Below are 26,985 nucleotides of genomic sequence, written 5' to 3'. Positions count from 1 at the left end.
AAATAGTGCGTGGAGTCCCTCCGCGCAGAAGAAGTTAAACTTCGTAACTTGCGACGTTAATTGTAGAAGAATCAGCAGTCGTAGAAGGATCACTAGTTCTATTCAACGACTCTTTTTCCTGCTCCGCTCGCTTCCGTGCTCTATAATCACGGTAATACTGATATATATATATTATGTCATTTCAAATCAACTTTTCAATCAAATCATTTTGCGAATGAAGTGTGTTATGATAATATCGAATCAAATATTGATTTTTCTCTCTTTGGAGAATCATTAATTACGATTTGCCCTTGCGGGTATTTTCGATATTAAAGTCATTGATCAATTAAACGTATTAAATGAGAAACATGTATTTATGTCATTGGCTTGCTTGTTATGCTTTTAAATGTGTCAGGTAAACAGTGCTTTCATAATTAAACTTATTTGAGTAAATAAATATATCCTTATTCAAGAAGCATTTAGTAGAAATCTTCTTAAAATATTCTTTAATATAGAATGATATTTAATATCTTTTAATGCTATATTTATGTTTAATACTCTTAAAATAATCATTATAATTTTTAACGTAATTCGTAATATAAAATTAGCTTTCATATTGTTAAAATATTTAAATTTTGCATATGAAATTTATTTTTTAGCAGCTTGAAGACATTAAAATCATTTTACTGGCAGTAAAATTACTTAATTAAAAATTGTTTTAATTCAATTATTATAAAAAATTATTATGCTTAATAAAAATTGTTTTAATTTAATTTATTTTTATTTAATATCTTCTATATTATACATAATTCCTTTAAATTAGTTTTTAATGCCTTTCAAATTATTTCAAGTCATTTAAACTATTACGAGACGTAATTTAGACACATTGTTTGCTTTTCAACTTACTAGTTATAGGATACATTTCGAATATTAAATTACTTTGTTGTAACGAAGGTTAATAAAATATCGTCTTTTAGAGAATGAATTTTTCTTTTTTAACTAGATTTTCAAAGAATTCTTTTAGGTATTAGATCAACAAAACTTTTAAATGCACCATACATTTCTCAACTATTATCCCGTCTGTTTTTTAAAAGCAACCCTATTCATAAAGAATCTTTTTCTACCCTATTCTTAAAGAATCTTTTGAATCTTATAAAAAGTTCATAAAGAATCTTTTTCCACCAAAAATCTGGCACATATTGTTTAAATTATTATTTTTTTTAAATTTCATTAATGACAAAACGTATTATTCTTTAGTAATTTTTTCATAGTTTGACAGTTTAGTTCTAAAATAAATAACTTCGCTCTTGCATAGGATGCACTAAACCTTTTAATTCTTAAATAAAAATTTGTCAATCATATTTCGTAAATTGATATACAACCGTAAAATAAACGAGATAATAAAACGTAATCTAGACTGAAGAAAATTTTGCATTGCTTTATATAAAATTATCCGAAACAATTGTAAATATTTTTGTAAGTAATTTAAATTGCAATTAAGTAACATAAAATGTAAAGTTGAGAAAATTTTCGTATGATTATAATTATTAAAGTACTTACTGTATGCAATAAAATAAAACTACAATATCAATTAAGCATCCGCAAGATAAGGAAGCCGTAGGAAGTTTTTTGCGCTGTTCAATAGAATAAAAAATATTATCTTTTTTTAAAAATTTTTTTTTTTTATTATCATACAGTAAACACTTCTTTTTTAAGATTTTTGTAATTAAAACTTACACACCTTTAAAGTTAACTATTTTTTAGCCATTTGTATTAGAATGTAACGAGTTTTTCGAATTTCGGAACAAAAACAATATATTTTGCGTATGAAATTTGGTTTTAGTTTTTTCTTGCTAATTTATGGTATTTAATACTAATATATGAGGTATTATTCTCAAACTGGTATTTAGGCAAAAAAGGTATAATACACTCTACATTGTACAAATATTATAAATTAAATGGATTAAATTATGGTATATATAGTATCGGCACTTTGGGTGTATCATCCGTAAAATCCATTTTATCGTAATATCGAGTTTTCTGGCCGGGATAGCTTACTTGGCAGAGAGCTGGACTCACGACTGAGAGGATGGGAGTTCGAATCCAGCCGGCCATACACTCCCCGTATAGTAAATGGTGACTGGTGCACGTTGAATCTGTCGGATCACAAAGTCCTCCATGTTCACATTAAAAAATCAGTACCTCTGGGGGTACTGAATTGGAGATTGATCGTTCTCTAGTGTCAAAATTATGATCTGTGGACGAATAAATGGATGTATAAATGGGTCCGAATTATAAACGGGTGTGACGCCTGGGGGCGGCCGAAGTCGAATTTTTGGCCGTAGATGGCGCCACTGGAGAACAAGAACCTCTCCCTTATGGTCTTCGATAACAATAACAACATCGAGTTTTATTGCAAAATATTATACCGTAATTTGTACAGCAATACTTTTTTAATTAGAGTAATTCAGGGATTTATCGGTACTAATTGCAAATAAAATTTACAGAATATCAGATTTTTTGTTCTGCTAAGTATTTAAAAACAAAGCTAGTTTAATTTTAATACTAAATTAATAAAATTTGTATAAAATTATAATTCTATAACTACCTTTTCGTATGGAACCCTTTTATTGTTTTAAATTATAAAAAAAAAAACAATTTAGAGCCCAAATACGTATTTGAGACAGTATAATGAAGAATTCGCAGTATAAGTTAAAAAAAATTTATATTCATTAAAGAAAATAATATTATTTTTTACATTGAAAATGTTTTCATATACCTACCTAAAATGTTTGTACAAACTCATACCAACACTCAGTACATGCAAAAATAAATCTCAATAAAAGCATCTAGGAGCAGAACTTTGATGAAAATAGTTTTTCTTGAAGAAATCGGCAAAGGAAAAACGAAGAAATGAAATTCTACCGGGTAACCCATTATCTCTCTTCGTGGCCTCGTTATCTAGAAAGGCAATAAGATGAAGTATTCTGTCAGAATATCTATTCGAAAATTGAGCATGTGGGCAATCTGATTGAGAAATCCTAACCCTTATTTGGCGAAAAGGTCATTGCTGATTTTGCATTGCGAAAAGGGGGGAATCAATTACTTGAAAAAATATTGGATTAGGAGCTTTTTTTGTTGACGGAAAATACGTGGAGAAAGTGAATTATTCTAATGGAGTGTGTTTTTATTGCACACTCAAAGAAAATGTTTGTGCAATTGAGAATGGGAGAAGTTTTAATGAATTGGAATGAACTAATGAATAAAATCAATAAAATATGCCTTATTAAGCACTTGGAAAGAAAAATGAATGTTTTAGTATTTAAATTTCTATATTGATTTGCAATAACAGATAGGCAAAATGATAAGGAAAGAGTTCAACTAAAAATTACGTTTTTGTATATAAAAGACTTAAATTTAATTTAGAAAGGTAGTTTTTATAGCTTAAAATAGGTAATTTATAAAGGCTTTATTTTAAAGTATTTAAGGTATTATTTAAAGTATTATTTAAAGATTATTAAGTATTATTTTGTATTTAAATTTTTTTATATTTATTTGCGATAACAGATAGGCAAAATGGATGAATGCAGCAAGGAGTTTAACTGAAAAAATTACGTTTTTGCTTATGAAAGACTTAAATTTAATTTAGAAAGGTAGTTTTTGCAGCTTAAAATAGGTAATTTATGAAAGTTTTGTTATTTTGAATCATTTTCAAGTATTTAAGGTATTATTTAAAGATTATTAGGTATTATTTAGTATTTAAATTTTTTATATTTATTTGCGATAACAGATAGGCAAAATGGATAAATGCAGCAAGGAGTTTAACTAAAAAAATTACGTTTTTGCATATGAAAGACTTAAATTTAACTTAGAAAGGTAGATTTATAACTTTAAATCGGAAGTCTATATACGTTTTGTCGTTTTGAACTGTTAAGTTTTTACAGTATTATTTAAAATATTATTAAATATTTTGTATTTAAATTTTTATACTGATTTGCAATAACACATAGACAAAATGGATAAATGTAGTAAAGAGTTTAACTAAAAAAATTGTTTTTTTGTACATAAATTTAATTTAGATAGGTATTTTTAATAACTTAAAACAGGTCATTTACTAAAGTTTTGTCATTGTGAAACGTTTTTCCCTTTTTAAACTATCTTGTCAGATAGCTTCTATCAACACATCGCCAAATTACTGCTAGAGAGAAGATTTGAACTTGTTTGAATGGAATTTCACAAATGCAACTTTTTTTTAAAATTCAATTTTTCTGGAACTACTCGACCAATTTCGATCAAATTTTGTATTTTGCACTGTAAAGTTACATTCTTTAAAATGAAATAAGCAATTGTTTACCTCAAAATGCAATTTTTTTCGACTATTATGAAATAAAATAATAAATATGTACTAGATTTATCTTTGGAAAAATGAAATTTATAATTGCGTGGAAAAAACTTTCATGTCATTTAAAAAATTCTCGAGATTTGGAGAAATACTTAAAAAATAAAATTAACATGAAGGGGTCAATACTTTTGACCGCTCTCTTGATCAAACTATTAAGTGACCCTATTTCCCAGATTGCAGCTACCCCCTATATTTTGGAGATCAATAATCTAAATCCGTCTAAAAATAGAATGTTTATTCAGGCAAAGTACGTTTTTGTATCTAATTTCGTAACTTAAATAATCGTCTGAAATAGTTCATTAGCATACTTGAGTTTACCCCCTTGAATCATTAAAAATGAGACCTAGAATGTGAAGATTCGATTATTAGATCAAAAATGATTGAGGATGGTCCGTTTTTTTGCTTTTCCCCCAGAACCATTGCTTCTCTCGAATTACATGATTGAAACGATGTATTTACGATATACATGTCTTTACAAATATTAGCTAATGTTTTTAAGTTTATTTTACACAATAAGAAGAAGTTAATTTGTAATCAAAGAGATTTTTTTCAGAATTTATTGCTTTAAATAATTATTTATTATTGCTTCCAATATTATTTAACGTTATGTTATCATTATGTTAATTTTATCGTTATGTTAATGTTATCATTTTTAAATACCGTTATATAAACCTGTAGTTTTCAAAACTATCAAACTTCTTTTTATAAATTTCAGTTGATAGGTTTTAAAGATATTGAGAAATTTTTTTCTTATCAAATAAAATTTGTTTTATTATTTTAAATTGAAATCATAATTAAAAATAAAGAAAAAGAATTAAGGCAAAATCTTGACACTGAAGAGTTAATGACAGATATTTTCGTAAGAACTAAAAATGACGTTTAAAAATTATAATAATAGATAATAAAACTATATGAAAGTGTTTTTATTCCTTATGAGCTTTAAATATATTTTTCTTCATAATTAATTAAAAAAAAAAGGCTAGACGTTTTTGGATAGAAAAAGGAATAAATTCATAAACTTAACGAAAAATATATTAGTGTCGTGCGATTAGCAATCCCTTTACTTGTCAGTTGTGCGATAATTAAACTTTTATCATGAAATATTCCCCCTAATTAGCAATACAGATGTTAATGCTATAATAATAAATGACTTCCGTTTAAAGTTCAAGAAAAAACTTTTGTTTATAGTTGTTTCGCATATTTAAATTGTTTTGAGGATTTGAATGCAAAATCATTAACCTTCTGTTAATGATTTTTTTAGAAAAAAATAGAAAAACGCGAATAAACGCTTTAATGGAAAAAATGGGAAAACGCGATAATTCAACAACTTTTGAAATATTAATTAAAGAAGTCACGTAGTAAAATGAATATATTTTTTATTTCATAATTTTAATATCAACGATGCTGCTAATATTGTAGTTAAATCTACGTAATGAAACAAACAATCGTGTATTTTTCTTCGCTAAATTTTTTTAACTAATTTAAGCGTCAGATATGTTGTTCTTTTCTCAACAGAATATAATTTAATAAATATTGCGCTGATTCAAGATTATTACTGTATTAATTAAGAAGCACATTATTCTTTATCAAAACACGTATTAAAGGAATAATTATATCACATACCTAACTGATTCTCATTATTTTTTTAATTTTCATTGGAGAAAAATTTTAATTTTCATAGCAGAATACTAAGCCTTTCTTACTTTTCTTCCATTGGATATCATATATTTTAAAAATAACATTATTTTGAATAAGGATTTGCGAACGCGGGGAAAGAAAATCGGCAAGCATTTTGTTTTGAATAACAAATTATTTTTGAAGTTTCTTTCAAAAGACAAACGTGTTAAAAAAAATGTTGTTAATGTAACAGTCTGATAAATATTTAAACAAACATAAGTCTTAGATTCAAATTCGTTTAGAAAAATCGTTCGAGCAAATTTTCTTTGCATATAAAACAAAACAATTCCGATTCACCATTTTTTAAGTAAGTGTACGCGGTAGAAACTGTGATGTAGTTTTTCTCCGAATTTAATGTTGAACAATTCTAAATTTTATGTGAAAAAACACTTTTTTCAAATTAACACAAAACTGAGCTTTCATATAACTGGTGTAAATAATTCTAAAATCTCTCAGAATGGTAAATAAGTGTTTGGGCAAACTTTTTTCTTTCATAAACAGAACACTTTTGAAGTTTCTTTTGTAGAACAGTAATTAAAAAAACAAACTTAATAATAAAAATAGTGCGTGGAGTCCCTCCTCGCGGAAGAAGTTAAACTTCGCAACCTGCGACGTTAATTGTAGAAGAATCAGCAGTCGTAGAAGGATCACTGGTTCTATTCAACGACTCTTTTTCCTGCTCCGCTCGCTACCGTGCTCTATAATCACGGTAATATTTTCCCTCGTCGACCTCTTGAACCAGTGGAAGTGCTTGTGGTTGCCTCATCGTCTCGCCCTGGAAAATGCGTCATAATGTAATTTCAGAAGAGAAAACCAAACAATCAATTGATATTCACAAGAGACGTACCTTGACATAACCTTAAACCCGTCGCATTGTCCGTGGGAGTGTTTTCNGTTTAAGTCAGAAAGTCGTCCGAGAAATTTTACGTTCGTTATATATCAAAACACTTTTAACTCTTCCTTCATAGAGTATTATGTATCTATGATATAGTTTGTATTTCTATATTCAAACATATGTAGCTTGTAAAAGATTTCATTTTGTGCATAAAATGGGAAAAATTCGGTGTTTATTTTAATTAGACAAAATAAAAAAATAAAAACTTCGTAGTTCTCTTTATAAGAAACTATTCCACTAAACATTTTATTTGTTGGTTTACATTTGTTTTTGTTCGTCCCACTGGATTAACAGTGAGTGATACTTGGATAAATTAGATCTAATTGAGTCCGGCTGTCAAACTACCCTTGGAATGACTAAATCCCTAGTATTTTTATTCTAGGAAGGGACAGTAAGGCTTTAGAAGGAAGTTGATTTTGGGGAAAAAGAAACAGAATGCTGTAAATGAGCTTAATTACATGTATATTTTTTGGGGGGAAAAGGTAACTAAATATACAAATAGTTTAATCTTTTTTTATTTTAATGCTCCAAATTAAAAAAAAACATTCCCATTCAGAAAAATAATTCGAATAAACCATTTTTGTTGGGCAAAATAGTAAACTTTGAGCATTTCTCTTATAAGAAAAAGTCAGTGATAGAACTTTTTTTTGTTTAAGATAGAATTCTTCTTTCGCATACTGCAAAGCATAATCTAATTAAAAAAATTAGACACTAGTTTTCTAGAACTAAGCAATTGTAGTTTAAAAAATTTCTTTCTTTTTAGAATAAAACAGAATATTTCCGACATTTCCTTGATTAAAGAAGCATTAGTGATATAACTGTTCGAACAAACCTTTTTTTTCTTGCATGAACAAGAACATTGCCGACGTTTTCTAAATAGGACACTATTTGACGGCTTGTTTTATTTGTTGATCTGCATTTACTCTTAGTCTATGTGTATCTGTCAGTCCCACTGGATTTGGATTCTTCATTGAAGTTCTTTTATTCCAGGGAAGAGACAGTAATTGTATTTAGAATGAAGCTGAGGTCTAGGAAAAAGTAGAAATGAGATGAAATATGTCAGCAAAGTATTTTCATGTTTTTTTTGGAGGGGGTAGACATAACTAAATGCACATGTAAGTTTTTTCTTCGACTTACTCAAAAAAAAAAAAACTCTTTATTTTCTTTATAGGACATTACATATTAAAAAATGTTAATGTTCCAAACCCAGACGATGTTCGGTTAAAAAAAATATTCGAATAAGTCTCCTTTTTCTGGAAAAAAATGATTTCCTTCTTAAGACAATGTTTATGTTAAAATCTTTAAAAAAAACGTCTTCATATATAAAACATAACATTAATGACGTTTTCTTTAAACACTGCTCGAAATTTTTCGGAAAAAATGGTTAAATAATTAAATTGTTATTTTACCATATTCAAGCTAAATAGTCAAATGACCATAAATAAGATCGTATGCTAAACTATGAGAAAGCAGTTTATTAACTGCTTTCATCTAATACGGTTAAACAACCCGAATTTTACTGCACCAACTAGGCTCACCTAATAAAGCCACTTAGTTCCTGGCAGCTAGGTACATATTATAGCCCAGAGTGCTAATCTGTAATGAGTGACAGAATAAGAATTCGAGTCTCAACGTCGACACCACAATATTTCACCTAACGAAAAGCCTAGCTCCCATGTCCAGGTAATTTTTTTCCGGTTTTGAAACTATGCTGGTTGTAAATGGTTTAAAAACCGTATAGTTTTGCATTCATGTTTTTTTTGCATTCGTGGTTTTTTAACCATACTAGTTGACAATGGTTTAAAAACCCACAAAGTTAATTTTTTTCAACCGTAAAATTTTCGGGTTAATTGAATGGGTAAACTGCTGCCTGTTATTTTACTGTAATTTTAGAATTAAAATTCTAACTATTTAGAATATTGCGTAGTCAAAAAAAATAGCTAGCAGTGTTCTTGATTTAGACACTCCAGCGTTTAGGGAATTTGTTCTGATAAATCTCTCTTTTCCTATAAAACAGAACATTTCCGACTTGTTTCCCTTTAATTAAAGAAACATTGGTGTTAAAACTCTGTACAGACAAACTTTTTTTCCTGAATAAAACATAGCCCATCCGACGCTCCTTTTATAGGAACCTTAACTGACTGAATATTTTATTTTTTGGTCTACATTTGCTCTTAGTCTATGTATTCCTGTCCGTCCCACTGGATTAACAGTGAGTGATGCTTGGATAGATTAGATCTAAATGAGTTAGGATGTCTAACTTCCCTCGGGATGAATATATCCTTCAGTGGCGTCTTTTTATTCTGGAAATAAGGGACACTAAGCTCATTTAGAGTAAAGCTGAGTTCGGGAAAAAAAGGAGAAATGTGTCAGCAAACTATTTGCATGTTGTTTGTTTTTGGATAACTAAATACACGAGTAAGCTTTCGTCGAGAATTTTTTACTTTTAATGTTTCGTCTCGATGAGTTGTAGGATGTGTACAGGTTTAAGTACTGTTTCAAGTGAGATGAAATCTGGGAGTTGATGAAAATGTATATTTTTTTAACTTATTTTTAATCCCTTAATTACCGAATATGAATTTCTTTTTGTTGCTAGCAAGTGTTAAAAATCAATAAAGATTATAGAAAAACTTATTCAGTACAAAACTAATTCAGTTATGATGATAGTATAGACTTTATTCGGAAAAACTATTCGATTTGGTGTAAACCAGTGTTTCCTAAACTTATGACTTTTGTGTACCCTTTCTAAATTTTTCGCAGCGCCGTGTACCACCAATAAAAAATGAATGCATTTTTTACTCTAAAAATTGCACAAAAGTTAAAAATCACTACTGGCTGTTGACACCACTAGTTATTAACTGTTAACTGCAAAAGATAGCCAATAGAAAAATACGTAATCATAAATTTTCATAGCTAGATTTGTTTGTAAATAAATTTTTTTTAAATTTTCGTTTGTTGCAAGATATTTTGCATAAGAATGCGTACCCCCTCTAAACTGTTCCTGTACCCCTGGGGGTACGCGTACCACACTTTGGGAAACACTGGTGTAAACTAACAGTTTTTTTTTCATTTGCAGGCCAAACTCATCAAACCAGTTTATTCGCGTTATCCATAGTCTATTATTTTAATTTGATTTTATGTATTCTTATTTGTATGGCAAAATCTTAAAATTGATTAGCATACTCACTTTGACCTATTTGACAATTTTTTTTGGGTTTAAAGCAATTTCACTGTTACAGTTCTAAATCAAATAAACTTTTAAAGATCATATACTTCGATAAGCAACTTAAAATACGTATGGAGAACTAAATTAAAATTGAAAATAAAAATGAAAATTGAAATGAGAATAAAGGAATGGACATTTAATTATAAATTATTGTATTATATATTATATGTAACACTATGTAGACATTAAAATCTTCAGAAAATCTGTGAAAGTTAATAATTTTTCTGCTTTTTAATCAATTTTTCCTTACAAGTAAGGCAGAATATTACATTTTGTCTTTTGGTTTGTTGCTATCGAGACAATAAGCTTTAAAATAATTTTTGAAAATTGCATAAATTTGTTGCGTTTTCCCATCAATTTATATAGATCTTATTCTATAAAGTGCGAGTAAAAAATTTACAGAATGAAAATATCGAAGGAATATTTAAAATGTTAGGATCTAGAAGAGAAAGACATTACTTAAATTTGGCAATTTTATTCTGAAACTAAAAAAGCTTTGAAACTGTTCTTTTCCATCTGGCAGAAACTAATTGGATACTGAAAAAGCATTTTACACAGAGTAAGCTAGACTCAATTTACAATTGTAAATTGAGACTCCATAAAATATTGGAACGTGTTAAAAATAAAATTGAGATCCAGAATAAGCTTTGCAGAAAAATAAGTCGAATGTAAAATGCGTGAAAAAGTTGAGGCAGCTAATCTGTAATCCTGATGAGTTTTCAGCATTTCATTTAACTTTATGAGAAGAATATATTGATTCGTTAGTGTACTGAAAAAATTCGTGTCTGATACATTATGTTTTGAAAATGATGATAAATTGAGATGTAAGTATTTTTCATTCTTTTTTGTTTCAATTTTGGAACTCGTTATCGGTGTTCTAATTTTTACTTTTAGAATTAATTTAGTTTTAAAATTATTGTAGCACGTATTATTTTTTTCGTTTTATATCCAGGAGGAAACCAATAAATTTTAAAATTTTCCATCGAATAAAAATGATTATACGTGCGTTATCCAAGATCTTAATTTTTGAATTCAATTTGTTTCCAAATTATTGTAGTGCAAATTATATGATATTTACGGTTATTCTATAAGAGAACAAGTTTTACTTTATAATTGAAAACGACTTTTATAAACAGGTATTGAATAATAACTAAATTAATTGATTAATAAATAAATAAATAAATAAATAAATAAACAGATTAACGAACAAAAATGGCTACAGCTGTGTTATCAAAGTTCTTAATTTTGGAAGAATTATTGTAGTGCAAATTATGCGATATTTATGGTTATTCTACAAAAGAATAAGATTTAATTTATAATTGAAAATGACTTTTATAGACAGGTATAGAATAAAAAATAGATAAATGAATAAAAAAATAAATAAACAGATTAACGAACAAAAATGACTACAGCTGTGCTATCAAAGTTCTTAATTTTGGAATTTAATTTGTTTCCAAATTATTGTAGTGCAAATTATATGGTGTTTGTGGTTGTTATACAAAAGAACTACTTTTCATTTATGATTGAAACTGACTTTTACAGACGGGTATTGTATCAAAAAATAAAGAAATAAAAAGATTTTTATCGAACAAAAAATGGCTACAGCTGTGTTATCAAAGTTCTTAATTTCAGAACTAATTTAGTTTCCAAATTACTGTTAAGCATATTATAAGATTTCAATCATTATTCTGCAAAAGAACTGGTTTTAGTTTATGATAAACTTCATAAAATTTGACAATTATTCCGGTAAATAGTCGACATATTTCGAGCACATAAAACAGGATCCCATCGTCAAGACTCACCAACTAGTGAATGACAAAAAAAAAGTAACAATGTCAACGAAAAAAGTAGAAAAATAGGAACTAAGAGACAAAACAAGATAAACCGCGGTATCTGAGGAGAGTGACGGTGGCTGAGGAGAGCAAACATAACTGTATACATCTCTGAGCAGAAAGAAGAGTCGGAGTTAAGCTGATGTCATTCACATGACAATCATCTTTCAGAATAATATGGTTTAGTCCCTTTTAAACTCTCATATTCTCTGATTAGTATCGTGAGGTTGTGATAAGCTTTTTTTTCCTTTCCTCAATATTAATTTGTAATTCCTAGTATGTATGTTTTTATTGCATGATGTAGATTCGAAATATGAATATAAAAGAATGATGATTGCGAGTCAACCTTTACTTTTCTTTTCATCAATGAAAATGTGAACCTCTATAAACGCACTCAATTATTTTCAAAAATACACAATGATGTCAATATTACGAATTCAAAACATGTTGCAAATGAAATTTTTCTTTTCAAACAATCTCAGCTTTCTTGTTGATTTTTTTTTAAACTGAGTAAAAGCAATAAAGGAATAAATGTCAAAGTATAGCAATAAAACATTTTCTCTAGGGTTTTACCTCTGACTTCGAATGCCAAGCTGTCAGTTTCGTGATGAAAATCCATTGAGGGAGCTCCCAATTTGTTGACTTTTGCTATTTCCGATGTCGATTAAGTTCCTTTCGTGTCTTATTTCCAGCCTTTAGCTTCGGGCTAAGCGCGTTTTATTGAAAACGGCGACGGCGCGTAAATAACATTCTAAATTTAGGAATTCTGTGATTATTTGTGATAAAAATGCAGAGGCAAAAACAAAGAAAACAATTGTTGAAGCATGTAAAATTCATGAAAAAAACAAACACACTTAGTTAATAATTTTTATTCCTTTTTAAAAAGAAAAAAATATTAATTTTCAATAAATTGTTATTGAAATATATTTTTGATATTGTTTGCCATAATGTACTTAATAAATAATACACTAATATATTTGCGATCAAAATACGGTGATTTAAATAAAGAAAACAATTAATAACGCATGGTATATATAATAGTGTATATAGTATATACCTATAAGTACGCATAGTCGATAAATTTTATCTTTTTTTTTAAAATGAATAAATAAATAAATAATTATTTTATATAAATTGTAATTGGAATAATTTAAGACAATGTATATTTAATAAAGGAGTATGCATGATGTAAAAACTGTGGTGTAATATCTTTCCAAATATGATGTTCAACAACTCAAAAATTTGTGCGAAGAAACAATCTATTTGAGGCTAACACCAAATCCAGCCTTTGTATAGACTTTGAAGGGTGCAATTTAAAAACAAGCACTTAGAATAGAAAAACATTATACCAAACTCTCGCGCATTTCAACATTCGAAAATTATTTTCGACTCCGAAAACATCATTGTCGGCATGGTTTGCCATTAGTTAGTTCGCAATTCAAAATGAGCTGGCGTGACGTTTATTGTTGCTTTCTACACTGCAATGTATCAACAGAAACAAAAGTTCGCTATTAAAATATGTATTTATGACTTTTAGCAATGCAGTAACGATAACTGTATTTTAATTTTTAAATTTTTATGAATTGCATTAAATAATTTTATAACGTATAACTTACATTGCTTTATATTCTGCTAGGCCTAGTTTGAATTCGTTTTAATTTCTTTCTATGCTACGCGTATGTGTGATTTAAAACAAATTTTATTGCATGAATGAGTGTATATATGCATTCATTATTAATGATTCTTAATTCATATTGAATGATATGACTGACTATTATGCGTATCTAATATTACTGTAATAATAAGGCTTAGTGTAACTGAATAACAAAAGTGGTGGTTGACTAATTTGCACCAAGTGGTGTAAACAACATTCATGGTATTTCAAACTATTAAAATTTAATCTCTTCGTCTAGTGCATAGTTTGTACAATTTGATGATTTGAAACATTTAATGACGTAAGCTATTCATAATTTGAACTATAAGTACGGTACAACAATCGAAGTTTAGTCACTGCAGTAAAATGCTCAAAGTTTCGAACTGTTACTACAGTAAAATCTTAATATTTTGGTACCGAAAGAAATAATTTGCTTTAAAATATAAACAAAATATTTACTCAGAAAATTACTTTCAGTTCTTTAAATAATCTGCTTAAAATCTGATGCGAACTAAATGAAATTACTGTGAATGTTTGATTTATTAATTGAAATAAAGTAAACCTAATCAAACCTAATAAACCTAATCAAAGGATGCATAAAAACACGTCTTTTAAATATTCTAAGAAAGAAAATAAAACAAAATTAGCAGTTTGAAATTAATTTAGGTAGAAATATCATTTAAAAAATATTTTTTTGTGATAATTATCTTTCCTGATTTTGTACTTAAATCATATAAAAACTAATATTTTCTCACAATTGTGTGATTTTCTCGCGCATCGCACATGGCAGCCAAAAGTTTTTTTGAATGATTAAATTTGAACATATACGCTAGATTTGTACTTAAAACTAATATTTTTTACAAAATTAACTTTTAGCTGGGGAGTTTAATACAAAACTAAAGTTGAAATTTTATTCGTAATAAAGAAAACAATCGATAATAAACTTTATTTACAATATAAAACATTAAGAAACAGTGAATTTAAAAAAAGGATTTTGAATTGATGTTAAGCAAATAAGGTAAATTTAATTTAAATAGAGAAATAAAAAACAATAATATAATAGTTAAGCAATCATTCAAAACTAAAGTTGAAATTCCCTCTGTAATACAGAAAACAATAGCTAATAAACTTGAATTATATTATGAAAAGTTAAGGAAAATAAACGTGAAATTTTTTTTTTCTTACTTTGAGGTAAAGTAGATTAGTTAAATACAATTGAAATCGTAAAACAAAACACTGAGATACAGCAAATAAACTAACAAAAGACATTCAAATCTAAAGAAGTTGAAATTTAGTCTGAAATACTGAAAACATTAGTTAATAAACTTGAACTTGAAGCACAAAAAATTTAGAAAAATAAACTTGAAAAAATATTGTATTTTAATTAAATAAGTTAAGCACAAATTAAATCGAGAAACGAATATTAAAATACAACAATTAAACATAAAAAGTCGAAACCAAAGTCGAAATTCACTCTGCAAAAAAGAAAACATTCGATAATAAACTTGAATTAAAATATAAAAAAATTAAGACAAACTAAACTTGAAAAAAATTGAATCTGATTTGAAGTTAAGTAAATAAATTAAATGTAATTTAGATCGAGAAATAAAAAACAATGACACTCAAAAGAATTAGAAAAAAGAAATGCTAAATTTGAATTAAATGATTAATCTTGAAATTAATTGTTAAATTTAAATTAAAAATATTAATTAGATAATGATAAATGAAACTTAAACTTGATTAGAAAGGTTAAATTTTAAATGGCCAAAATACAAATGTAATATCCATTGAATAAATTACATTTGAAAGAACAATTTTAACTTGAAATAATAAGAAAAATTTAAAAAAAAAAGGTTAAATAAAAGTCTTATAATTGAAGAAAAACAGATGGATTGATTTAAATTGAATTATTGGAAGCAAAGAAAATATTCTGACTATGGAATAGAAAATGCAATGTGCATAGAAAAATTTGTTCTAGATATGGAATGAAGAAATACATGTAAAATATTGGTTAAAAATTTGTCTTGGAGTAATTCTCTCTCGTTTTTTATATTCAAATCATGTGACTGGTGTTATTTTCTCACGTAGTTGTGGTTTCATTGAGCGTGACATGCACAAAAGAAATTTCTGAGGAACAGTTGACAGTTTTGAGACGCGGAATGAATGTTTTAAGATAAAACTCTTCTTTTATTCGGTAAAAAATAAACGCAGCTGAGCCTCCCACCTCTTCTTCAAAGGGTCAATTCAAAAAGTTCGGTGTAAAAGTTAGAATTTCCTTTTTGTTTTGATTTTTACCTTGCAATTTTTTTCCTTTTCTTCACCGAGAAAAAAAAATTCTTAAAAGTACTGCCTGAGTTTTGAATAAACTATGCTCAAACGGCTGTCAAATCGAGTGTTTGGTAAAAAATGCTAGTGGCTAAAAATTTCTTTGCAGTCTGTGGAATGTGAAAAAGGAAGGAGTAAACAAAATGCACTGCATTTCTATGACAGGCATAGTTTTTAAATTATATATGGAGACTCGTTGTGACTTCCCATTATATGTATATTTTTAGAATCTTTTTAAAAATGAAGTAAAAAAATGCTTCTATGCACATAAAAGGTGGCTAATTAATATTTAAAATAGGAAAAAAGAGTAAAACGTTATTGAAGTCTAGCAAATCACCAATGAGAGAACATGTATGAAAACAAGTTTGATTGCCGTAGGAAATTTAATTTAGAGGAGGTGATTATTAGGAGCTCCACCAAGCTTCAAGTCAACTAAATCTGTTTTGACATTTTTAATTGCCCTTTCCTCACTAGTGATTTGACAGATCAATAATGTTATTTTTTTCTTGATTGAATGTTAATTGCGGTTTCTAATTTTATATCATTTTCGACAAAAATTCTAAAAATTTACATTAAAAGGTTGTAATTATAAAACGCCTAATACATTCACTGAGAAAAGATTCTGGAAAAATTACCGTATAGTATTAATGACATTTTTGATTACAAAAAAACATATTTCTGGTAGTAAAAACCAAACTATACGGCCTTTAAGCCATTCACGTGGTAATTTTTCCGTTCGTAAGGTAACAGTGAACTGAAAATTTTGATTTCCAAATTTTCCGATTATAGTTCTAAAAATGTAAGTCAAAATATATAAAAGTTCTAATTATAGTTCTAATTACCACACAATTAGTAAAGAATGCAAACCTGAAAAGTAAATTTAACTAAAAAAATGATTTGTATACCCTGATCTTAGGTATAATAAAATTACTAATTTTCCCACAATAACCAATTTTTATAACTTATAATAAAACCATATTTTAATAATAATTTTACTTAATTCATTACCAAAGCACTTAAAGAGAGTTAAAAATAAAAATTATTACTCATAGGGCCAGAAATACTGTAAGTTTTATCATATTCTGATAGTTTTAATCATATCTTTTTTCTCAGTGTACGTAATTTTATTAAAAAAGCGAGATAAAGCAAAGATACCAAAATTACGAACGATAACTAATATTAAACGAGAAAAAAAAACTTTAAGAATCCTATCGAATAATGGTAAGATGTAGATGTGCAAATAAGGAATTCAAATTATCTAACCCAGTTGAATTATTTGGTGGGTCTTGAATAAGCAGATTTTAAACACCCATTTTTTCAGGATTAGGCTTTCTAAACATGCACTTAAAATTACTTTAAAAATGATTTATATTGAGATTAAAATATTTATTTCTTCCTTTTTGTGTGAAATAAATGAAATTTGATGGATGAGGCAATTCCAAATACAGACGCCAAAAAAGTGTGACAATCTTTGGTATTTGCATATTGCTTTCTCCGATTATACTTCTGAATTGGTTTTGATGTTTCAGAATAGGGTGAATATTAAATTTCTTTAAGATAATTTTTATTTTGAGTTTGAATTTACATTTTCTGATCGAAGTTGGCTAGAAATCGTCTTTGCAGGTACATATTTTAAAATGAAGTTTTAAAGGAAAATTAGTTACAGATTGATGGTTTAAAATTTTTTTTCTTCGAAAATTCTGAAAATATAACACACTGTTAACTTACATATACTTAAATAGGTTTTCTGTTAAATGTATTTTTTACAAATATTCCTTTTATTCTAATTTTTGGAGTTATAAATGGCGTGTAAAAATATACTTTAGAAGCTTGAGTACATTTGAATATATATTTTTTGTCAGTAAGCATATCTATAAAGCATGTTTTCCATTTATTATGCCGTTTATCTTTTTTTACTTGATATTGCTCTAAAATGCAAATCATTATTTTCAGTTTGCTTAAATATGCATCGTTTTTGTTAAAGAACGGTATTTTATATCAAACGTACATTACTTTTATTATTATTCATGATGATTATTACACTAAAGTTGGTTTTTGCATCATGTATTTCACTTAAATTATAATTTATTACTTACAGTAGTTACATTTTTCTATTATATTCATTGAAATATTTTCTATCATTTTCATGCTGCTTAATTGGTAAATAAAAAAACAATTACAATATTTTTCAATATTCTAATTAATTCAATTACAATATTCAAAAATTACAAACTAATAGAAATTGTAATTTTGAACAATTATAGAATATTTTCTAAATGTTTCTTAAGAGAAATTTAAAGAAAAAGTTAAAAAAAAATTAACGCAATGAAGGAACTGAAGAAATTTTGAAATGACTCGTTAAAGCTATATTAAAAAAATCCACATTCATGATTTGCTGTAAGCTAAGTAAGTTTATAGTTTAAGAGAAATTAAATGATAAAAATAGATATTTTTTTAACGGACTGCATTTAATCATAAAATATAAATAATGGCTTTCTTTAATAGCTTGTTTGTCTTGGGGTTTACATAATGGCTTACTTTAGTAGCTTGCGTTACATTAAGCACTTGCAATAGTTTCTTTTAATACCCTGAGTTAAACTAAGCATTCATAATGGCTTCTTTTAATAGAATATGTTAAATGAAGCATTCATAATGGCTTCTTTTAGTAGCTTGACTTAAATTATGTATTTATAATACCCTTTTTTAATAGCCTAAGTTAAATTGAGCATTCAGAAAGACTTTTTTTAGTAGCTTGAGTTAAATTAGGCATTCATAATGGCTTTTTTTAATAGTTTATGTTAAATTAAGCATTATTCCTGGAATAAATAATCTACAGAAATTGCCGCGTAAACATATACTTGATAATAGAAAAAATCAATGTGTCCGATAACTAAAGAAGAAGGCGCCATTTTGCTTTCATTTCTATCTGGTGAGTCTAAAGAATGGGCATCTTGTGCTAAATCGTTAAAATTTTCGTTCTAAAATTATGGTTAAATAACTGGCAGCTGTCTGTCCATCCGCTTAACCGTAACGTTTACGGGTAAGGAACATTTTTTTCCCTTCATGGTTTTGAAACCATTTACAAAAAGTATGGTTATTAAACCATGAATACAAAACTATACGCTTTCTTAACCATTTTTAACTAGCATTTTTCAAAAACTTAAAAAATTAATTATTTTACTAGACATATGACCTCTGCTTTTCGTGAGGTAATGGGCATTGGAGAGTGCCGGACACTGGAAAGGAAGGGAGGAAATATTGTGGTGTCAACACTAGGACTCGAACTCCAGTTCCGCCGTTCATGAGATAGACAGATAAGCCCACTCGGCTGTGATATGTACTCAGTTGCAAAGAACTAAGCAGCTTCATCATGTGATTCTAGTTGGTGCGATAAAATTCTGGTCGTTTAACCGTATTGGATGAAAACAGTTAACAGACAATTTTTCTCACACTTAACAGTTTGATTACCATTTTATTTATGGTTATTTGGCTGTTTTGATTAAATGTGGCAAAATAACCGTTCAATAAATTGTTATTTAACCATTTTTTACGAGAAATTTCTAACAGTGTATTGCGCTCTAAACTTATAGATTTTTTCCACTTTAATAACTTGAAAAGTTATTAAAGTGAAATGCTCTTATTTAGTAACGGTTTCCTTTAATAGTTTGCATTAAATAAGGCATTCATAATTGTTTTTCCTTAACAGCTTGCATTAAATTAGGTCTGTACGTATAATGACTCAGAATATTGAGTTTGAAAAGGCAGACAAAATAAAAAATAAGTGTTTTTTTCCTGTTACAGTCTAGTAGACTATTGACATAGTATTTCCTTTTGAGACGTCATAATCTTGGTTAAATTTTGTCTTTTCTTGCTGCCACCATATCTTCAAAGGGATATTTGTTTAAAAAAATTAAAGTTTTGTCTAGTATTTGTTTTGTCATTATTTTCCGATTTGAATTTTTTACTGGGTTTGTGGTGTTTATTTAGGCTAATTAAAGAAGAATTTCAAAGCTTTGCTTCGCTAATAATCATTTTAGATATCGTTTCTGAGATTTATATTTAATACCACCCACTAGGCGATTAATGAATATTGATTTCTATCGGAATGAACATTTTGGAATATTCCATTTCAGAAACGAAAATTGTTTTCTTGGAAACGCTAGAACATTTAGAATAGTGAATAAAGTAACTATTACGGGAAAAATGGATTCACATTAATTGCACTGGTAAATTCATAATAACTTCCTTTAACAAATCACGTTAAATTTTAACATGATAGTTTTCTTACTATCTTGCGTTTAATCAAGTTCACATGATTACATAATCGGAATGAAATAAATATAGTAGTTTTTGTTAAAATTAAAATTGTGCTTGATATACAAACACGTTTGCACACGTTGTTGCTTGATATACTAGCACGTAAAAACGTGTACAAACACGTTAGTACAAACACGTTTGTACATGTACGTGGAAAAAAACGGGGAAGTACTTACGTAGTTAACTAGGAAATCGGTATTAATTGGAAGATTCCAGAACATCAAAGTTGAGCTGATGTGACAGAGGAAGGAAAAAATAGGGTATTATCAAAAGTTAGATGTTTTATATTTTGCCTTGATTTGTCTCTATCAGACCGGTATTCAGATCAAAAGTTATTCAGAAATTTTCGTTAATTTTTTTACACGCTGTAAGTATTTTTAATAATCAATGAAATATTAAAATGATATGGCTAGAGCCGCGATGGCTCAGGGGATAGAGCGCTCGCCTTCCAATGAGGTGAACCGGATTCGAATCCCTGTCGATTCGACTTCCGCATTCGGCTAACACCGACCACATTGCTGACGTGAAATATCCTCAGTGGTAGACGGATCATGGGTTAGATTCCCCTTGCCGTCAGGCTTACCGTGGGAGTTTCTCTCCATATTACGCAAACGCTGGTTAGCTCCATCAAAAAGTCCTCCATGAAGGCAAATTTCTCCCAATACGCGATCCATGAGTTCCCTTGTCTTCTGGATTGGGTTCAAAATCACAAGGCTACAGAGTTGAACATTAGTAGTCGTAAACCCATAAAATTGGGTCGGCTGTTCAACGACGGTTATAAAATAAAACGAAATGATATAGCTAAAGCCGTGATGGCTCAGGGGATAGAACGCTCCCCTTCCAATGAGGTGAATTGGGTTCGAATCGGCTTGCACCGACCGTAGTGCTGACGTTAAATATCCTCAGTGGTAGACGGATCATGGGTTAGAGTTGCCTCGCCGTCGGGCTAACCGTGGGAGGTTTTCGTGATTTTTCTCTCCATGTAAAGCAAATGCGGCTTAGTTCCATCAAAAAGTCTTCCACGAAGGCAAATTTCTCCCAATACTTGATCCAAGAATTACCTTGTCTTCTGGATTGAGTCCAAAATTGCAATTACAAGACTACGGAATTGTACATTAGTAGTCGTAAACCCGAAAAATTTGGTCAGCTGTTTAACGACGGTTATAAAAATGATATAGCAACGTGATTTTTGACTATTCAATATTCCAGAATAATAATTAAATTATACGAATTAGGCAAACTTTTTAATATGATGATACTAAAATGTCTAATCTTGCATAAAAATACCCATTAAAAATGTTTAAAATTTTAAATATTTTCGGTATTAAATAAGGTATGACTAATATTTATATCTATGTTAAAAGTAGAAACAGAATGCAGTTTTATGATAGTTTGTATTTTCTTAGTAAAATGGAGGAGAAATTAATCTAAAAAGGAAAGAAAATAATATGCCAAGCTCGTTTTTCAGTCTCTTGGAAGTTTCATTACTTGAATAACTTTTTCATTAGCTCTTTTAAAGTGCTTCTCTAAATTTAATTTCGTGTTTTACTTTATCTCAACTTTAAGCCAACTTGATTAATTATCCTTGCTTTTTAACACTTTAAATAAAAAAAAACTTTTTTTATGAGCATTTGTTTAAGAAGAGAAAAAAATCATATTTTTATTAAAATATAATTTTCTTTAGAAAGAATGGAGAGCTTTCGTAACTTTTTTCTGTATTTAATCATGCAAAGAATAATATACACTTGAACCTTTTTTAAGTAAAAATGCTATAATTTTAAAATATTAAAAAATAATGAAAACATAAAACCCAGAAAGCAGGCTTCAAAATTGACAGTTGCTGCCAAATTTAGTGAAACTCTTATTTTTAAATGAACTTAACGAAGTTCTTTTTTTATTTATTCATTTTAAAATTAGCTTCAAGAAATAATAAAATATAATGTCAAAAAGCAACCGCCTAATGGAAATTTATTGTTGTGCTCATTCAAGTGCAATTATTCAACATAAAAGTAATAAATTGTATTTTTTAATCTCTTAAGAACTAAAATTCAACGATGAAACAGTTTAATCCCACTTCAAATGTAAGCTTTTTCTTTAAAGTTTGCAAATTCTTTTAATTTTCTTAATTGTTAACGATCAATTCAATCAGAATTATTAAACTGTGTATTTAAGATTGAAAAGCCGTTACTCATTTGGCACTTCCAAGGGGCAAAAAGAATGCGAGCCTAAAGAATGCTAAGGTGCAAGTAACATTTTCTCTTATGTTTTTTAAAATATATTTTTCATTTTTTCCCTATTATTTGTCCATACTTTACTTTTCGCTGCTGTTTTAGTTCTATTTTTGTATCACTTGTCTGACAAAGAACTGTTTCACTTTTTGCCTGTTGCATTGGAAATATCAGAAACAGCTTGGAAAGAATTTTTATTTTGTAATCTCCAGTTGAACAGTTGGCCTGATTCTGAGTTTACAATTATCAATGTTTATTTCCGTTGCCTTGTTATTTTGAACCCCACCCACATGACAAAGGAACTCCTGGATCAAGATATGGGATAAACTAGCATTCGTGGATGACTTCTTGAGGAAACTAAACTCATTTTCGCTACATAGAGAGGAAAACCCCGAAAACCTCCCACTGTTAGCCCGTTTCCAAGGGGATTTTAATCCATGATTCGTCTACCACTGAGAATATTTTACGTCAGCACCGTGGTTGGTGAGAACCGGAAGCAGAATTCATATCAACCAGCTACCTTTGGAATTCGAGCTTGGAAGGAGAATGCTCTATGCCACCGCTGCTCTTGGAAAGTGTTATATGGAATCCGTTTTGCACAACATTACGCACAAGCATTAAAAGCAAACCTACTTCATTAGCATTCAATAAAATATTGATTTTCTTCTAACGTATGCGTAGTGTCAGAATTAATGTGGGATTAAATATCCTCTTTAATTAAGTCGTAACCGACCGGCCTGTATAGGGGGCAGGGAGCTGTCCTTGCATCAGAAAGGTCCTGGGTTCGAATCCCGGGCAAGGCATGGGCGTTTCTTTCTCTCTTTGTGTGTTCTACGTCCTTTGTCCTCTGTGTGTGAATGTGACCCTCCCTATAAACGGATTGTGGTTGTGTGAATGGCGTGGCAGAAGTCGAATTCCTGGTCATAGATGGCGCCACTGAAAAACAGGAACAATCGCACCCCACTGCCTAAACAGGCATACGACAAAAAGAAAAAAAAATAAGTAGTAAAACATTTGTGAAGGATATACCACACAAGAATTCCAATGAATAACTTAAAAGTGATGCGGAGGTTAAAAGTTTACCTTCGGTATTATAAAATATCGAACAGTTTTTTTTCTTCTTTGGGCTGTATATTATTAGCTGTCAAAACTTTGCTGAGCCAAGACCGAATTCCGTTTTATAGAAGATACATTTTCAAGCTTCGGATTACTTTGAAATAAGTATTTGAATTTTTTTTTGTGTATGTGTGTGTGTATATATATATGTATGTGTCTGTATATATGTGTGTGTGTATATATGTGTATACATGTANATATTTACACGCACCATTTTTATTCTTACTACAATCGGCAACTTTTTCACGCTAAAGCGTTCTGAAATTTAAAATTTTTTTTTCCGACCCCGTCTAATATTTATAGCTTTAAAACACTTGAAAAGTAGCAATGCATTTTTTCGCAGTTCGTTCAGTTTTATAATAAGCTTTGATTTTAATGAGAAATTATGCGGCGGATTGCACAATGAATTTTATTTCGGCTAATTCTAGCTTTTAAGCACTGTGTGTTTTCAACAATATGTGAATTTAATTTTGTTATGTGGTTTTTTGATCCCGAACTAAAATTGCAAATATGATTTCTTCTTTTTTTTCTTCCGAGAAGAGCATACCATTTCTCGTTTTTCTATAGAGGTAGAAGGAGAAAGGGAAGATTGATTAAGCTTATCTCATTAGAGAGAATCTCAAGCTTCTATTACAAGATTAGAATTTGGTTCTTTTTTCTCGGAAGAAATGTTTCACTCCACCCTAAGAAAGAATAAAAGTAATTTGTGTAACGAAATTCGAAGAAAACCGCAATAAGGAAACAAGGAGTCTGCGAGTTGTCTACAAATCTCTTAGAGCTCATAAATGCACAATAAAAAATTTCAGTGCATTCTAACGTCAAAAATGCTGGCAACTTCTTTTTACAAAAGTGGTGTAGCATTAAAGACAGTTCCTGGCGTAGTGAAATACAAAGAATGTTCTTTTACATTACTTTGTACAAATTAACTTCTTTTAGTATTCAATCAGTAAGACATATATTTATAGCCGCGATGGTTCAGGGGATAGAGCGTTCTCCTTCCAATGAGGTAAACCGGGTTCAAACCCCAGTCGATACGAATTACGCATCCGGCTTGCACCGGCCACAGTGCTGACGTGAAATATCCTCTGTGGTAGACAGATCATGGGTTAGAGTCCCCTTGCCGTCAGGACAACCGTGGGAGGTTCTCGTGGTCTTCCTCTCCATGTAACGCAAATACGGGTTAGTTCCATCAAAGAGTCTGCACGAAGGCAAAATTTTTCCCAATACTTGATCCAGGAGTTTCCTCGTCTTCTGGATTGGGTTCAAAATTACAAGGCTACGTAGTTGAACATTAGTAGTCATAAACCCAAGATTTGGGTCGGCTGTTCAACGATGGTTATAAAATATAAAATAACGGTAGGATGAGCCACGATGACTCAGGGGATAGAGAGTTCGCTTTTCAATGAGGTGAACCGAGTTCGAATCTCGGCAATAGCTGGTCGATATGAATTCAGCATCCGGCTTGCATCGACCACAGTGCTGACGTGAAATATCCTCAGTGGTAGACGGATCATGAGTTTGAGTCTCTTTGGCGTCAGGCTACCCATTGGAGGTTGTCGTGGTCTTCCTCTCCATGCAACGCGAATGCGTGTTAGTTCCACTAAAAAGTCCTCCACGGAGAAACATTTCTCCCAATACTTGAACCAGGAGTTCCCTTGTTTTCTGGGTTGGGTTCAAAAATACAGGGCAGCGGAGTTAATCATTAGTAGTCGTAAACGCAAAAATGGAGCCGGCTGTTGAATGACGGTTATAAAATAAAATAAAATAAAATAACGATAGAATTATTTACCTACGCATACATACATATGCATTCCCTGGCCGAATTGTTAGACAGACTAAAAGATTCTGCCGCATTTTTTCTTTCGTTTCAGGGTCAACTCACCCTCCTTATTTAATTTTCTTTTTCATGCGTAGTACGATAGCTCCGGAAACCTTCAATTCTCGTAATATTTCGCGTTTTGAAAATATTTTAGCATTCACGAGAGCCTTTACTTCAGCTTTTTAACATGGTGACAGGTCGCCTTTTTCACATATGATGAAAATGCTCCCATTGATTATTTATACACTGCACAAAAAATAAACAAATAACTGCCTAGTATAAAACCGCGAAGCAAATAAACATGGAGCATAAAGCCACAGAAACATGCGAAAAAGCGACTGAAACCGGTTTGCACTTGTTTACGTTCGGGTATCAATTGGTTAACATTGTAGTGCAATACGTTAAAAATAAATACAAATAGAAAGTGTATAAAAATCTCTCGAATAAAAACTCATTACATGTTTGTTTAAAGATAAAAGTATTGCATATAAGCTAGTGCAAAGCATGTAATTATTAAAAAACTATATGCGTTGAATAATTTAACCAGGGATCATATATAACAAAATAAATTGCTTGATATGATTCGATCAATTACCGGAAATCAGGTATCTAAACACGACACAATAGAAAAATATTCACAAACGAGAGAGCAAAGTGGAAAAGGAAGGTTCTGACAAATAGGGCAGCGTCATCAAGGGAAAGGCATGCCGTCTGTGAGGGAGCAGTTTCTGTGATTGGTGACAAAATTCCGCAACAACCATACCTCCGACAGCCACAAGAAAGAGTGATGAGCAACGTATCATCATAGAGATGATTCAAATTGAGGTTATGCTTAAGCCATCACTACTTTCTTTAATCTCAATAATGAGCCATTTAATTTAATTCCGTTTTTTTTCTATCATTTAATGTTTATTAGAATGTTTTTTTTTCAAAAGTTTTTCCTTGAAAATGATTTCGAAGAATACTTATTCAGATAGTGGCGACAAACAATCTACATAAATAGTTAAAGCTAAGTTTGTTACATGCCACCACTGAGGATTGAACCACAGTCCTTCACATTGAGGACTCAGTAATTTTTATCACTAAGCCATTACGGTAAAACAGAATCGAAGTAGACAAAACTTTTTGGCATCTTATTTTAAAGGAATAAAGTATTTGTTCAAAAACAGTTAATGTTACTGGCAACGGACAATAGGGATATCTGTTCTGAATATCTATTTTGGGATATCTGTTTAAATATTTAAAACCTAAAATGTGACATAGTTTAAACAGCATAAAATATTTAAATTAAATTTGTACGTATTCTGAATTTGCTTAACCTATTTCTAAGCATTCACGAAATTTCCTATTCAGTTATTTTTAAGTCACTTTAAATAAACACGTAGTTCCCAAAATATAACATGACTTGAATTGTCTTGACATTTTCTTTGGGCTTTAGAGTTTCTAGGATTTAAAAGTAAAATAATAATTTGAACTTAATCTTTAAAAAAAATGTGGGGCCGGAAAATTGAATGA

The 26,985-nt window shown here is 29.4% G+C and overlaps 1 protein-coding gene and 1 long non-coding RNA gene across 2 annotated transcripts in view; one reads left to right on the top strand and one right to left on the bottom strand.

Annotated features, from left to right (window-relative positions):
* LOC139425925 (uncharacterized) overlaps positions 1–2,937 on the bottom strand; it is a 31,473-nt gene extending 28,536 nt beyond the window's left edge. The window contains exon 1 of the long non-coding RNA XR_011637051.1: positions 2,763–2,937. This is a non-coding gene — a long non-coding RNA (uncharacterized lncRNA). The remainder of the gene's footprint in view (positions 1–2,762) is intronic.
* The window catches only part of LOC107441534 (sodium/potassium-transporting ATPase subunit beta-like), a 136,041-nt gene that overhangs the window by 17,982 nt on the left and 91,074 nt on the right, over positions 1–26,985 (top strand). The window lies entirely within an intron of this gene.

The sequence above is a fragment of the Parasteatoda tepidariorum genome, chromosome 6, assembly GCF_043381705.1.
Source record: "Parasteatoda tepidariorum isolate YZ-2023 chromosome 6, CAS_Ptep_4.0, whole genome shotgun sequence".
In the NCBI taxonomy this organism is placed as follows: domain Eukaryota; kingdom Metazoa; phylum Arthropoda; class Arachnida; order Araneae; family Theridiidae; genus Parasteatoda; species Parasteatoda tepidariorum.
The sequence above is the reverse complement of the archived record's forward strand: the minus strand, read 5'-3'. Positions and strand labels throughout refer to the sequence as shown.